Source organism: Thunnus albacares, chromosome 21 (genome assembly GCF_914725855.1).
Source record: "Thunnus albacares chromosome 21, fThuAlb1.1, whole genome shotgun sequence".
NCBI classification, from domain to species: Eukaryota; Metazoa; Chordata; class Actinopteri; order Scombriformes; family Scombridae; genus Thunnus; species Thunnus albacares.
The window spans coordinates 18,285,899-18,302,106 of NC_058126.1; the positions used below are offsets into that span (position 1 = coordinate 18,285,899).

Below are 16,208 nucleotides of genomic sequence, written 5' to 3' on the forward strand. Positions count from 1 at the left end.
GGAAATGCTGCTAGGCAAATCGTTTATCAGCCAGGTTTAGCATGCACATGTTAAAATGAAAGACTGTGCTATCTGCATAGGTTGTGTGAGCTTAGTTTAATGTAGCCAACACCGTTTGTTGTGTCTAAATGGCATGCTGGCTGTCGCCCCTGTGGGACGTGATCAATCACACATTGCCTGCTTTGCTCTCTAACAGCTATGGGCAAATCTATTCAAAATATTCAAACTATGATTTCAGTCCCACCTTAACTGCATGCTTTGTTTCTTTGTACTTTCTATGCTTTGTTTGGCGCCTGTGTAAGAATTTTAAAAACCTGATTTTCTTCGCGTTAGTTATTTCAAAATTTAAAAACAATCAACTTTCCTTATCTCCAGACTCCTCGAGTTGAATGAGTGAAACAAAATCTCGAGGCATTTTCTGCAAAGACCTCACCCATTTAGTCCCTTAGCACTAATGGTCTATTATGATAATTAAATCTAACATATTTCTTCAACCCTGGACAAGCCATTATATGGAGCATGAGCTGGCATGTTTGCTCTTTCGCAAAGCGGCCTCTAAAATAACTCTGCATGCTCAGTTTAGTCTCCCGTTCCCAATTTGCCTTAATGAGCCAGTTCAAGCTGTCAGCCACTGAGAGAAAAGAGCTCTGATGACTGTCAGTCTGTGGTGAGTAAAGGGGAAGACGAGGATGAATGGATAGATGGAAGGAGGGAGGGAGGAACGGAGAGAGGTTTAAAGGAGGTGGAGAAAAGTCAGGCACAGATTACACTGGCAGTCATCAGAGCTTCAGGCGGAAAAGGAGAGAAAAGAGGAGAAGGAAGAAGAAGCAAACCTACTGTTGACGGCTGGTGTTCACAAGAAAAAAAAGTACAAACTTTGTAGATATTTGGTATTTTTAATAACATGAAAAAAGATCTACAGACAGAAGAATATTATATATCATAGAGAAGACAAATATTAAACATTTACAGACATAAAGAGACACACAATGCCAAGTAAGGTGTAATAAATCTACATATCACTTTAACATATCTTAATGACTTAATCACTGACCGAAACAATGTCATTCTCATAAAAAGCTAAATTCCCAGTGTTTTTGTCAATTTAGTCGGGGGGACCTTTAGTACATGGCTATTAACAAGTAATCACAAGAGGTGTAATAATGAAAAATGCCCTTCATTTTTGCAGAGGGCAAGGTAGACACCGGTGTCCAGCCCTCGTCTTCAGAGGAAAATATGGAGGGAACTTAGGTGTTTGATGATGCGTTTAATTCACACAGGAATACATTAATATGATAGTCAGTGGAGCGGCAAAGCCCTCAAGTAAGGTTCTCTCATTAGTATGTTTCTCTATTTCTTTTTTTAATTATTCAACAAAAAAATGAGGAGCTGCGTGACAGATGTATTGGCTGTGTCAAGAAGGAATGATTTGAATTTGAATTGTGCATAAAATCGTTCAATTATGAGGGCTCATTTGTGTATGTGAACAAAATATTTGCCTCTAATGAGTATTGGCTCTGAAGCACGAGTCAAATCATGGAGTATATTTTTAATGCAATATTTATTCTCTTTTCAGGGATTCAGCCACATTTTGGTCTTTGAATGTCATGGATATAAAATGTCTGCACAATATAAGAAATGACATTATTCTGAGCATAAACACAGACCCAATTACAAAAGACAGAGAGGTGGACCAGACAAAGTCTGCCACACCCCTCGGTCTCTCTGACTTCAAAAGCATACCATTTGGAGTGTGCAATGCCTCATACAAGCGCGATGCTTGTACAAGTCATTCTCAATTCATCTCGGTGGGCTATTATCTCACTTTGCCATTGTCACAACTGGTTGGTGAGGCTTTCATCATACTTAGGAGGTGAACACCTGATCTGCACACACTGGGGTATTGTCTTCTGGGCTCTGCTTAGACAGAACACAGGAGCCAACTACATGAAGACAGAGAATTATTAATGACACCTCAGCACTTTAATCATTCGAGTGAGGAAGTTTGTATATCTAAAATATCAACACTGCGGCAACAGAGGATTTTTCTTTTTCAGCTTAACGGCCATAAATTTTACAGTTTAGCTGGTTTGGAAAAAGTTTTATAAATCAAGGAGTTGTAGAATTTACTCACACAAAGAGGCTTACAATTTATGAGAACAGTATATATATATTTGAGAAACAAAGCCAAGGTTATATTTAATACATTAAAGCATGCTTGAGCTTTGTAACAAGCACTAGGGTGTTTGCAATGTATTTTTCACTACCGCTGATTAAATGTCTCTTTCATCAGTCCGCACTTTGGGGGGAAAACATGATAATATGCATTTCTTTCATAGTAGTTATCACTAAGAATACATCTGCCAATTCCCTTTTTTTTTCTTTTTTCTTTTTTTTTTAAATAAGGGTCTGTAACTGATTCTCATTATTGTCTCTTCTTAATTTTCCTTGACACAGTTAACCACACTGGGTTCCACTGCTTTCACTTGACACCAACCTCCTGCAAAAGGTTAGGCAGGTAATTCATTGCTTGATTAGGCTCACTCTGCAATTAATCACGCTTAAATGCATACCCTCACAGAGTCATCATTTAGGAATGATGATTAATGAAAGCGTCACATATTTCTCACATTCCAGTCCTTATTGGGCAGTTGCGTTAATGTGGGTCACGACGTATGACTGCAGTAACCCCACAGCCGCTACCGCCATCCTGCTTTACACACCCTACAACGAGGGGTGGACGTCTTGTAAGTTAATTCTCTCTCTCTCTCTTTCTCTCTCTCTCCCTCTCTCTCTCTTTTTCTTTTACATTCTTGTGTCTTCATTCCTCTTTGAAAAGCCAGCTGCAGTGCGGCGGAAGTGATTTCTGGGAAACGGCACACATCAAAATACAGGTGCAAGGTCGAGAGGACGAGCCGCGCACCTTGTGGGCACGCGGGGCGTCGTGCGAGATAGTTGTGTGTCAGTGATTGTTGAGTCAATTAATTATTGAACTTGGCAAGAGATCAATCGTTCCAGTAAGGTGATCCCATTTCCAACTGGCAGCATATTGAGACAGTAACCTATGACAATATTAATCACTAGCACAACAGCAGGCTAATTCCCACATGTAATTAGTCTACATTTTAATTCATCGAAAACTAGCACTTTTCTAAACTCGCTTAATTATGTACTTACACTTAATTATAGTCCCCCCCACCCCCTCCCGGTTTGTTTTCAGTGCCACAGATGGAAAAACATTTATTTTGGGGAGGAAGAGATAAAATAAAAACTCCACCTGGGAAAGGAGCGGCAGGTCTCTGCTGAGTTGTGCTGCGTCTGGTAGGAATTTACTGGATTAGCTCAGTCACAAAATGTGAGATGAACCACATTGTCAATCACCCTCAGGGCAGAGCAAGAGAGGAAGAGCTGTCAATCAAAGCGGGTCTTCAATCGTCCCATTCACATCGCCTCCTGGAATCAGTCTCTCCCGCTGACTGCTCTTTGACATTTAACGCACTGGGGCCACGAGGATGAAGAGGAAAAAAACATCCTCAGATCCTCCCTTTCTCTCTCTCTCTGTCTGTCTGTCCTCAATCTTTGTGCTTTAGCAGAGTTAGATATATGTGTGTGTGTGTGCATGTGTGTGTGTTTAAAGTAATGACACTGTTCATTTAGCGTGAGACAGCGCAATAGCTGTGAGAGATAACTGTAAAGCAGACAAAAAGTTGTGGTAAGTCTTAAAGTGCAGTGACTATAGGCGGGACTGTAGAGCGCACGATAAAAACAAAACAGATTGGACTTGAAGGGCACTTTTCACTCTGTAGAGTTATGTATTGTTTCCATTCTGAGAAATCAGTTATAATATTCTGTTGCAAGGTTGGAAAGATATGACTTCCCCTTCAACAGCATCTCTTTTGGGTTTCTACTTTTCTTGAGATGCATTATGATATTCACACAGAGCTCATCAATAAAATACGGCGCATTTGCTAAAGCTCAAACAATAAATGCACTCCATTTACCAATAGAGTCGATAAAAAAGAAGAGAGAAATAAAAAAAAAAAAAAAAACATCTGAAAAACTGCTAATCTGCTGAACAGATAATACCTTCCTCCTCTGGAAGATGCTGGGGGATGAAAAATCCTACTGCAGTTTGTTGTCGTTTTTATGTGTTTTCTCTCCTCTTGTTTGTATTCCGGGGCAGCCGCCTGGCTCCGAGTGAGGTATACAGAGTCATTGCTCTTTTGGCTCCAGCCCTGACACCTTGTGCCCTCAAGTGCGGACTCCTTAGCCGCGATCTGATCAGCATCTTTATAGTTTATCAGCCTTGGGGTTCAATTTTGGCTTGGATGCTTTTACAAATGAACGCAATCACTGGTGAGCCTTCGCATCCTGATTGCATTGAGAGAAGCGGGTGGAGGAAAGTTTAGTGGATTACCGTGCCACTTGAGGATGGAGCACAAACACACAGAGGCAGCCACAGAGGGGGCTGCCTTCCCCAACTCCCCCACCTCCCCCCCTGCCTGGCCTATTGGCACTCACTGCTTGTACTCTGTCTTATTTCACTAAAATAATATAATTGTCTCCCATCTTATTGCTTGTAAAGCCATCTTCTGTCCACAGGCGATGTGTGTGATCAATGTACTATCTAACACAATCAATTCTTCCAGGAATACCTTGTGTTTGTGAAATGATCCCAGGCAGCTGCAGCAAAAGACGGGGCTAGAAGTAGGATCCTGTGGTACTAGGATTAGTTTAGCGACTTGGACCCTCCAGTTCACACTGAATAGTATGGCACTTAGCCCATTTCTCATGTTGTTCACTGTGTGTGTGTGTGTGTGTGTGTGTGTGCGCAAAATAGGCTTCCCAGGGAATTCACATTCATATTGCCAGTTATGTGCATCATCCCTCGAACATCTTCTAAGCTGTTTATTCCACTTGTAACTGCTACAGTATTGGTCTCCCTTGAGATGTTTTCAACTGTGCTGGAAAATGGAAATAAATGTCATGTCATCTCTTTGGTAATATAAAACAGATTTCTTGAATTTTAGTAAAAAACGTGGAATTTGTTTTTATCCCTTCCAGTATTTATATGCTCTTATCAGTCCGAGTATCTTCATCATTTTTCAACAGCTGCGTTTCTATCAGCGTGGGATATCGTGGTATCAGAAGTGTGTTACACTGTAAAATGAGGTAATGAGTCAGAAATCAGAACTTTAAATGGTAGTAAAATATTCCAGGGAATCAATACAATTTCAAGATATTAAATCATGTCCCGCTATTGCAGCTAAGCAACACCTAACAAGCCCCCGATCCAAAACACCATGCTTCATGCTCGCAATGAAAGGTCTATCACATCAAGCCACGATGAATGAATTAATGTCCCACCGCCAATCCTGATTGCCTGCTCCCAGTGTACACCCCTCCTCTAATTCTACAGCTAAACAATGATATCAAAAGTGAATTATGGGAGACCTCTGGGGTGGATCGCGGAGAGTAATATGCCAAAAAACTATTACGGAGGGGAAACTATGGGAATAGACCCCTCTGGAGAAGCGAAAGAGAGCGAGTGCGGAGAATTGGAGGAGCGGGATCAAGCCAAAGGGAGCCATTTTGGCAGGTCAGGTTGTCAGCCATTGTCACCGGTAATCTCTGTGGCGGTGGCAAGTTTGTCTTTTTAATGTCTCTGGCGTTCCACCAAAGTCTTGTGTTTTTGCACATTTAATGAAATAAGCAAACAGTCGCACAAAAACTGAGCAAGTGAGCAAAAGGCCTGAGAAAAGAGCATGATGGATGTTTTTAACATGTTGTTGTAATATGGTGTAAACTACTGGCTTGGCAAGCCTTTAGCAAAAGCAGTATATTTCCCAGGAAGTACCATATTGAGTTACTTCTACACACTGAAAAAAAAAGGAGACTTTATGCAAATTCAGGTATGCCTTAGCAATTGTCATTCAGTTGTTTAGTCCAGTGGTTTAATTCGATTTAGGGGAAAACAGCAATGCCAAATTGTGTCTTTCGATAGCATCGCTGCAATGATTGAGTTATGCCTTATTGCATTTGTGACTTGAGTTTGGTCTGTTGCTCTGCAGTTTCAGACTTCACCTGAGAACAGCTCAAGCAGCAAGAGAAGTCGGATCCAAAATCCTTTCATTTCCTTTGTGAACCACATGTCATGTTCTATATTAGGTGGATAAAGGACGTATGTGCCTTCATGTCTGTGCACCTTAGATCTGGCTGGAGATTTCTCCCTCCCGTTTTCTCCTTTTTCTTCCCCTTCCTCCGCTCTGTTTACTTTCCTACAGTCTCATCTTCATATGTCTCGTTTTGTCTTTCTCCCCCCCTCCTCTCCTCTCCCCCCCCCCCCCCCTCTCTCTTGCTCTCTCTCCCTCTGTCCTACCAGTCTCTGCAGCGCCGAACTCAGTCCATTCTTTGGGTAGCACAGGAAGTGAAACTGTAACACAGAGTTCACTGGTAATTGGCCACGGTCACGCTAACCAAACAGGAAGGAATCTGCAACTGATTAGAATTCTTCCTCCTGCAATAATAGTCCCCCCTCCACCCCCCCACCCCACCCCCACCAACCCCCCCTCAACCCCCCCAACCCCCCACCCCCACGAAATTAATTACATTCGGGGGTCTATTCCCACTATTGGTTTTCCTGTTTTGAAGCTGCAGTATAAAAGGGACAAATCCCAAGATAACACAGCCTAGCTAGTTTTTCAATTACAGAGAGACGGGCTAAGTCATAAAGGGCTGTAGAGGCACAGGCAGGCATCCATCTATCCATCTCCTCATCCGGACAGGGAGCTACTGGCTGGTCAGATCAGTCAGCAAGTCACAGACTGCTGAATAATCTCTTCGTGACTCACACACACACACACACACACACACACATACACACACATGCACACGTCAACACACACGGACATACACGGTTCTCTCGATCTCTGCAAACCACTGTGCGATATAAGCTTTTTTAAACAAATGTTCCCACCTTTTTAATACTCCCTGTGGTGTTTTATTGACTTTTTGTAAATCTGAATAACATCTGTTTGTGTAATCTTTCTTACTATGCTGTTAAGAAAAAGTTACAGGAAATAGAACACACACAGTACTTCATATTTATATAATAATGATGTCAGTTTTCTTTAAAACTTCAACATTAAGTCTCAGATCTCTTGGATATGTGGAATTTATTCAAACAAATTCCCAAAAGAACATGGAAGTTTTCAAATTCCCAGATGAAAAGGTAAATCTTTGTTACCCCACGTTGGATATATTTTATTATGCATCAATACACTGAACTCCAACAACATATGTGAATTCAAAAATATAGATTTTTAAATACATTATGAATCGCATCTTTAACCATAACAGTGCGGTGTCAGCTGGCAGGGAAACCAGAGGAGCCGTGAGCCGTCCACCCTTACCCCTGTCTATTTCTGAACAAATGTTCAAAAAACAATCAGCTGTGTGTGTGTGTGAACGCTGCCCACCTGAAATCGTTTTGATGATGCATTTTGAACAAGTGCATTGCCTGATGCGACATATTTCATTTCGCAAACGAGGTTAAGCACACAAGAACAGCGGGACGCCTGGTACACATCGAGTGTGTTAAAAAACACTGTGGTGTTCAAGCACCTTTCAAAATACAATGAAAATAAAATTGAAGAGATGCATTTTCATCTCATCTTCACAGAGAGAGACACAGAGAGCCAGGGCTGCTTAGAAAAATAAATGGATGCCTAACAATGTTTTTGATGTCCTATATTTAAATTTGTACGGTTACTTACATTACTCCTACTTCCCTGGTCTTGGAACTAATCCGATTGATATGGAAATGGGGTGCTCTGTTTCATGACAGAGTTGGGGAGAGAGAGCGAGAGAGGGAGAGAGAGGGAGAGAGAGAGAGAGAGAGAGAGAATTCCCAGGTTCGCTCCTACTCAAAATATGGTGAAAACAGACTTTGCGAATCCTTTGGCTTCATGGTATTGGTTATAGGGGATTACACAAACCACTTAAAGCTCTACAATGAGCTGCTCTTTTCAACCAACAAAAAAAACCCCTTCATGCTGGACACATTCTCCACACTCCAGAGGTTAATCAGGAACAAATTAAGTAAATATTGTGATTGTGTGGGGCGCCATCAGCACACATAGGATTGTATATAATAAAGCTCAAATGTTTTATTTTTTTATTTTCGAGATTTTAGGCTGGACTAATTTTGTTTTAAAGTCTTGATAGAGAATAATAATAATAATAAAATATCTAACAACATTATAGAGAAATAGATGACAAATTGTTGATGAAATAAATATTTACAAAAATGGGGCAATGTGAGCCAATCAAAATGAAATATGGACAACCTTAATGTAATAAAGCAAATGTTGCGAGATGAGATGAAAACTTTTGTAATTTCTGCATTTATTTACAACCCGATCTTTAAATCACACACAATTGCTCTCTTTCAAAACTAATTTGTTTTCTTCACATTTTATTTAATATAGAATATAATGTACAAACCCCAGAGACCACATCTGATTATATTGTTGCAAAATTGTAAATAAGGAAAAAGTAAATGTTTTATTTAACAGCGTGGTACAAATATTTTATCATATTTACAATGATAGTTTTTTTTTTTTAAATCGATAAAAAGAACATAATGTATTTGTTTTGTTATTGTGTGAAACACTAACACACAATTAATTATACTCATTGAGGCTAAATAAAGCAATTATTAAAATAACTTTGTATTTTTATAACTAAAATTCCACTGATGTGAAAACAGTTTGTCATTTCTGTTAAACTAGCAGTAGTCTATAGCAGTGTTTTCTCAAGCTCAATAACATAAATCACATATGTGGCATACAGCCACTGAAACAGCACATTCAAACCAGTATCTCATAGCTTCCTGCTCTCTACCCAGGCAAATTCTTATCTGCTCCAAACTCTCCTTTTTATCTTAAACAGCATTTAAAATCATCACTTACCAATTCCCTTCCTTAGCTAAACAGCCATTCCAGCGTGTGTTGTCTGTCATTGGGGTTGAAAATTGGGGAATGGGCTGGAAATTGGAACCATCGAGGATGCCGTCCTGGAAAAAGAGGAAATCAAAGTTAAATGAGATCATGCATGCCAAGAGAATGTTTAACCAAAGGGCAAAAAGGAAGCTGGAGATAACAGAAGAGAAAACCGCTTAATGTTGTGTTACTGCAGTCTGTTTGGAGTCATGTATGCTTGTGTGAGTGTGTATTTGGAGGGGAGAGAGGGGGTGTTACTTGTCAATACACATTACAGGATAATTTTATACATCTGTAAATGTATATGCGAGCAACTGCATCCGTAATTGTACATATTTCTGAGTAAAAACATGATGGTGTATATGCATTTGATGATTGACAAGATCAAAAATATACATGTGTATGTGTGTGTGTGTACGCATCTGAGCATGCTTTTATAGCCACGCAGGAATGTCAACGTTTCCCCTTTTTTTTTTTTTTTTAAAGTGTTTGTGCATGTGCAGGTGTGTATATTGGTGATGACGGGTATTGCAAAAGTTCATCTCATAATGCGGTGTCTGAAAATGTTTGAAGTGGTGCACCGCAAACAATTAATCTTGAGCCTGTGATTGTACTGAGCCCCGGTGATGCAGATTTCCCATGACAAGTTCACTTCAAAAGACTGGAATCCTGCCCCACCCAGAGCCTATATGGTTAGATGATAGACAGGCAGATGCTTCGTTTTAACATGAGAGGACATCAGAGCGTAGGGAGCGACAAGAGGGATGGGCAACAAGATATAATGACTCTTAACTCTGTGTTTATGCAATTTTCAGGCATTCATAAAGCATTTTTTGCAAACTACAACACTGCCAAATAAGCTAGAAGTCAGGTGATATATGTATGTCATGTCATTTACACTGTAGAGATGGATAAACACAGTGCTTCTAAAGTGGATACATATAATATTTCCTCAGAAATATAAGCAAATAACAGGAATGTGTGAAAAATACAGGAAACCCTCGTGTGAATGTATGCGATCTATCTATCATCAAAAGATAACAAAGGAAGTAATGAAACCGGTTTAGTAAAATCACCGATTATCTGATGTTTGATTAAATGTTTATCAAGAGCGCTGCGAATCCTCTTTTATCTAACGCAGGCCTTTCAGCTGACATCTAATCTTTGCACTTTTGTGTCCATGACAGACAGGCTAGAACGGAGCATGTCTGGATTATGTTTATTTAATTTAAGTGAGCATTTATCCTCCCAGGTATTGGTTCGCCAGTGAGCGCGTCGCGTACGTGCGTGTGTTTGTGTGCGTGTGAGCCGAGAGGGGCAGAGTGATCATGAGAGAGCGGGATGACAGGAGCACAAGTTTCCAGTTCATGAGCTGAGGTGAGAGTGCACTGAAAGGGAAACATGCAGCCAGCCTGCACATGTCAAGGTCAGAAGACATGTTCCTTCCAAGGAATGAAGGGTGAGGTAGAGGAAGATAGAGATCTCATTCGTATATGCCTTGATGTGGTTCTGCTTTAGAACAAAAGGCTTAAAATAACCTGTGACTAGGTTAAAAAAAAAAAAAAAAAAGGAATCAATCAATAATAAGTTGTTTTTTTTAATCCCACATGTAAACTACAAACTGATGGAGATTGATGGTTTGTTTCCTGTGATGCTGTTCCCTTGAGAGGTGTTTTTTTTTAAACTGAGAAATCCCACCTAGTTAAAAAAAAAAAAAAAAAAAAAAGTTAAAAAAAAACATGAAGTTGTCAATTTTACACAGGGTGATGTCATGTGAACAGAATACCTGTGGGTGTGTGCCATCCTTTCACTGAATCATTTGGCGCTGCGCTTTATTTCTTAATTCTCATTGCCATGAAACACTTCTGAAAGAATATCAACCCAGAAGCGATCTTTTCTGCAAGCAAAAACTAGTTCAAAGACATTTTTTTCTCACTCCCCCCAATCCTCAACTTACTGTCCTGGCATCTAGTCAATTTCCAATTTGCAATGACTTTTACAAGATTTTTTTTTTTTTTTTTTTTCTCACTGACTTTGTTGCAGCATTGAAGCCCCCGGGCCGTTGGGTCATATAATTATTATGTGCAGAAAATGATAAGCATGTTTTAAAAGTGAAAATTAGGTTTAATTGTGGTGTATGGTTGCAATGTGAGCATGAAATCACAAAAGTCAAACTTATGAGACTTTTGCATTATTTAAACAATTTGGCCTGGCTGATTTATGTTTAGTAGGATTTTCAGAGACTGGTGTTGTTTCAGTATTACCAGATGGCTGAGTTCATATTCTGAACATATTTTAGAATTGTACTTGTTTAACTTCTGAACAATATGTAATTTTTATATTCCTTATGTACAGCCATAATGTCTTTTGGATCTTTGAACATTATTACATGTGTCAGACTGAGTGAAAATGACTGTTATTTGAGTGTTAATTCAGATGTTATTGCTAGTGACACACTCAAATCTTTCTGTAAACACAGGAAGATACCTAACATATCAGGTATATAAACATAGTGTAAATATGTTAGAATGTACAAAATATAGTAAAACATATACATAAAGTCCTGATCCTACACCGAGCTGGCATACAGCAGGTCCATGCGCTTCATGCAAATTCCTGCACAGTTCCCGTGACACGCAGAGATAACCTCAGACTTCCAACAGACCCTATAACGGAGCTCCAGGTTTGACCTCGAACCCTACAGTCCCTGACTTGCACATCAGCGCCAATCAGAAAACCGAGCAAAAGACAGGAAATAGAAACGAATGTGCGAAGTGTCCTTGGAGTAACCAAAACAACCGTGAGTCCAATTTCCTCCTTTGTCACTTTTTGTAGCTTTACACTCAACTGCAGAGCGAGCTGAGAAAAGAACGTGTTGTCGGCCTGACTAAAACATTGGCAGCTCTCCTGCGCGTGTGTAAAGCTGACATCCAGTTTCCTGAGTGAAGTCATTTCCTCTGTAGACGTTTTGCACAAACACAGGGCTAATATCTCCCGGGGGGGGTTGGGGGGGTGGTGGGGGGGGGGGCAGGGGCACTTGTCTTGAAGAAAAGGGCTGACGGCAAACATTCACCTTTAAATTTAATTTTACCCTTTCATCGTCGAGCACAGATAAGAGATTCAGTAGCCACAGTTAACTGTGAAAGTATTATGATAAATTGACTTTTATTATAGTAAAAGTCCATTTATAAGAATCATGAATAATGGGGAAAATACTATAATATTTTCCCCCATTATTCATGACAATAACAATACAATGTTCCCGTATTGTAACGATGCATGTGTCTGGCTGCATCACTGACAAAAGCAAGGGTACTTATTATGGAAACAGTGCTGTGATGAATGTGTTGGAGCAACTCAAACTTAATCTAAACTACATTACATGTTGTTTTGAATATACCTCCCTGATATGCCCATCTTTAATGTACTATCAAGTGCAGGGAGCAGAATTGCTTCGGTCTCAAAATTCCAAGCGGCGGAGAGAGCGAGAGAGGCTTTAAAATACTGTCTGTGAGTAATGCAAAATTTATGAATACCCCCCTCACATCTCAGCTTGATTTATGTGAAATAATAATACACTATTTAATGCTTAAACATAGCTAGGAGCGATCCCTGGCTATCAAGATGTACAATGGAGTAATGGTGCTGGAAGACAAATCACCTTGTGGACTTGTGATGCTTATTTAAAGGTGCTCAGGCAGATATATTAAACTATATGTAATTGTACACTAACTCTGTGCTGTAGGCAGAGGCGGCAAACACAGGAGGAGGCCAGTCATGATGCAGATGGAGTGGTGTAATCAATTTGACTCAAGCATCAGCATCCACAGCAGAGAGGAGGGAGAGAGGAGGAGGAGGAGAGGAGGGAAGAGTCTTCGATCCACTACGTTGTCATCTTATTCACTCAAACATCCTATTCCACTATCTGTACTTTTAAAAGAAAGTGTGAAGAAACTTAAAAATAAGTTAAACATTTACACTATAAAAAAAAAATCTTTCCCGCATGACAGTTACAAGAAGAAAAAAAAAAAAACTTATGCATCTGGAACTGGAAATAATAAACACAAACTGGTTGAAAGGTTAATTCTCAGCTTCAGTAGCTTGTGTGTGTGTGTGTGTGTGTGTGTGTGTGTGTCTGTTGTAGGTTTTAACACGAGGTGTGTCGGCTTTAAAGAAGAGGACCAGGTTTAAACAGAGCCAGTGGTCACACGGATCGTGATTTATGTTTCACTGATTGCCTCATTTAATTAAAGTAAATGGCACAGCCAAAGCCAGTCCAAATTGTCCTGATCTGATGAATTGGCCCCGTTTTACCACCAAAAGCAGGTAGGGTAAATAAACAGGGTAATTACAATGGTAAATGAAGCCTCTGTGAGCGAGCCGTGTGGGCTGTGGGCGGCTCACCCAGGATGCACTGAAGAAGTGAACAACAGGCGTTCCAGTAACTTTCTTTTATCATCTTCCTAGTGTCTCTAAAACCCGGCCATGCCAAGAAAAACATTCTTGCATACACACAGACACGTATAAGGTGTGCACACACTCACACATTCAGTGACACACACACACACACACACACACACACACACACACACAAACCGCAACTCTCCTCCCACCCCCATCCTGGTGCGTTCATGTACAATTATAGCTACGGTGATCCACAGGTGTTGAATTCTTCTGGCAAGCCATAAAACATGATATGCATGATTTGTGCAGTCAGCCAGGTCTGTAATTTCATTCTCCTTTTCTTTCATTTTCCCTTCCTGGGCCACACGATCCATTTTCCTGCTTTATGAGAGTGCAGACACCCAGAGAGACTTTCAGGATGATTACATGCCCCGTGCCATGGGGGGTCTGAGAAGGAAACACGCCAGCCTAAGAGCCGTGTCAAACCTGGGTGAAAACATCTATTTGAATAAGGTTTTAAATATTTGAACTGCTCGAGGTGTGCTTCATTTATCCTCCTAGACATTTGCACACAACCTCAAAAGCAGAAGCGTCAACTTCCAGACAAGCTATATCAGGTGCTAATATATGTTTTGTTTCCTCCATTAAAGAATTCAAAATATATATCACATATTCTGCCCAGGTGTGCAGCGTGCTGTCATATGAGCAGCGCTGATTTAAGATCAGGACACTCCGGCCCTCATGGTCTTGTGAGACTCAGGCAAAATAAATCAAGCGTACCTCACATGCCTCATGTATTTAAGGCTATATTCATATACACAGTCGGGCCTGATGTCACAGCACGTGGGTTGGTCTGTTGGCAGAGAACCGCGATGTCCTCCAGGGTAAACTAAACAAACTCTGTCTGCCACTTTCACAGCGTTGCCTAAACGTGATCAGGGTGAGAGGTAGTTCCTCTGCTGTGGAGTTATCCAAGTACACACACACACACACATACACACACACATACACACAAACACCTCCTGGGTTATATTTTTACACCTACAGTAGAAACGCCAAAGGAGAAAAACTATAAATTGAGTTTGTACATATTAAAACTGAGTCATTATTATAATCTGATCCAAGATTCACACAAGCTTATTTCTAATATTACTCTGAGATTTACCATGGCGTGCAGTTATCATAAACATAATGTTAATATCTATGTAAATAACTGCCTCTCGTGGATTTAAGATGAGGCTATGTTAGTAAATGGGTGTATAAGGATAAAAGAATGTGAAAAGCTAAATAGGCCACAGAGCAGAATTTTGCATATTGCACAATTTTGTGGCTTCTGAAAAACCTGTCGACTAAAAGAACTCCTCCAGCTTCAATCCATAAGTAAATAATATTCAGACCACAGCATTAATCCTGGTGTGTGATTGACATTTCATATCTGTGACAATACTCCAAATAATTAAAAACAGAAATCTTGAAAGGTAATAGCTTCTCAAATCCATTAAGTAGTTAAAGGTTATGAGAAAAAAAAAAAAAACTGGATTATTGCTCACAGCAAAACTCCTAATTAAATGACACTACGTAATTTGTTTCTCAATCCCTTTCTCTTCATAAGCACAGCGCAGGTTAAATGAATGGGCAATGAAACATGTGTGTCATTTACCGTCACTCTGAGGAGACAACAAACAATCTCCAATTCCCCTCCCCCCTCCCCCAATTTTCTGTCTATATATATTAGAGTAAAAGCGAGTATGGAAGATTGGATAAGCAGACACACAATTCCTGGCAAATTGTTTGTTTAATTACTTTTTCTTTCCTTTTCTTGTGAGCACACTTGCAAAGAGGGATGCTTCCCCCTCCTGGCTGCTCCTAAGAAAGCCAAAGACTCTCCGGTCTCCTGTGCCTGCCCTCAGTGCCACATATTCACTCTGTTATCACTGCTTGTGACCTGTGTGGGATACATTTGTTCAGTTACACGTCTGTGTGAGTGTTTGTGTGAACGTAAATCTGCACAACGTGGACAGCTAAGTGGACAGCTAACTTCCTTTTTAGTTCATTAAAGTTTGTGATTCTCTCAGGATTCCTCTTTTGACCATCAAATCATCCACTTCTGGATTAAGAGATGCCCCTGTATGTATTCACACATGTTACTGTACAAAGGGTTCTTAATAGGGATACATCCAAAAGAGCACATGACGGATGACTTCAAACAAATGTGGAAATGCATAAAAAGAATTGCAGTGATTTTCTTGATCAGTAGTACAGCTGCATACTCTCACTAGTGGCATTAAATCTGAATTTCTGTTTTCTTAAACTTTGTCATTTATGTAGGCATGGAGGCTATTACTTACTGACCCAACACATTACCAGGACAAACCCTAATTGGTGAATGATTATTAGCTGTCAAACTATATGCAAAGAGCTGAAACACCTTAACTGGATGAACAAAAAAAAAAAAAAAGCGTAACTATGATACAAACTGGATTCTCACAAACACAAAAACACTAAAATAATCCTTCTTTAAAAAACATAAAAAGTAGGACAACAACTAATGCCAATTTTAATTATCAAGTCATGCGACAATTATTGGTTTCTTGACTGACTGATTTATCATTTGGCCAACGAAATGTCAGAAATGACAAACATAGATACATATTCAACCAACCAACAACCCCAAACTCAAAAGTAATGAGTTTGCTATCATAGAAGATTGAAAAAATCTGCAATTGTTCACATTTGAGGAGCTGGAACCAAATACTTTTTGGTATTTTTCTTTAAAAAATTTTTGGTATTTACCAAAAAATA

The 16,208-nt window shown here is 39.9% G+C and overlaps 1 long non-coding RNA gene across 5 annotated transcripts in view; it reads right to left on the reverse strand.

The window, feature by feature from the left end:
• LOC122972584 overlaps positions 1–16,208 on the reverse strand; it is a 96,376-nt gene that overhangs the window by 76,478 nt on the left and 3,690 nt on the right. For all 5 annotated transcript variants that reach the window (XR_006399781.1, XR_006399779.1, XR_006399780.1 and 2 more), the window contains exon 2: positions 8,973–9,076. This is a non-coding gene — a long non-coding RNA (uncharacterized LOC122972584). The remainder of the gene's footprint in view (positions 1–8,972; positions 9,077–16,208) is intronic.